Below are 1139 nucleotides of genomic sequence, written 5' to 3' on the forward strand. Positions count from 1 at the left end.
TTTTTCCACACTCAAGATCTAATTTCATTCCTACTACATGGCATACAAATTTCATTTCACAGGAGAATAAACTATTCATTTACCTTACTGCAAACAGAAATTCACTTCGATAGTTACCAATATGCTATTATTGTCTAAAGTCATAATCTAATCTACGACAATAATTTTATTTATGAAGCAGTAACATAGTAGACTTCAATATGTTATCTTGCGCGAGATCTAATTTGCTTACTACTGTACAGTACAGTATACTAATATTATTCCGTAGGATTATAATTTATTATTAAATGATACACACTTTGACATTTGCTCTTATCATACTTATATTATCAAAAGCCATGATCCAGTAGGCGGCGACAATTTTATTAAGGACAAAGTAGAATACTTGATTTCAAAACAACAGCTAACTCGAGATCTGATTTGCTATTAGTACTACATTAATGATTGCAGTAACAAAGATTCGATTAAATAGTTAAAGCTTTTCTTGAATGCGTGATTGAATATATGTATAGGTTTTACCCCGTTGATTGATATTCGGCTATTATGCTTCAATCTCCACTTTAGTTTTGTATTGACTCAACCAGACAGTCATGAGTGATTCAGCATTTGAAGGAGCAGGGAAAACGCCAGGATTAGAAATATGGCGTATCGAGGTTAGTCTAAGCTCAAATACTTTAAAGAATCACTTCTATTTCAAAATTATACTAGATATACTGTTGTTCCTTTTTAAAATATCGTGTTATCGATGCGATTGATTTTTCAATTTATGGCTGTAACGAAATTTAGTATTGTGATTGTAGACTTTTAGCCATGTTAGTAAGATATACGAAGCGTAACTTTCTATATTTATCTTAAGACGTATTTAGTAGCTCGCAACTATGGACTATAATGGTAGATTCTATGCTATAGTACAGATAACTATATATAGTAAGGTGTTGTTACTATTTAGTCTAGAGGTAAAAATAGAACTGTAATTCATATATTAGGATATGCTTAGTTTACCGTACTTTGACTGCTAAGAATAATATCGACGGAAACGCTGTAGTTGTTTCCATATGGGATTAATGATGGTCCGCTGTAAAATGTTGCCACTAATAATTATAATAATTTGACTATGTGTAAATTAAGGTAGAATGTTG

This window comes from Trichoplax adhaerens, genomic scaffold, assembly GCF_000150275.1.
Source record: "Trichoplax adhaerens TRIADscaffold_500 genomic scaffold, whole genome shotgun sequence".
Classification (NCBI taxonomy): Eukaryota; Metazoa; Placozoa; class Uniplacotomia; order Trichoplacea; family Trichoplacidae; genus Trichoplax; species Trichoplax adhaerens.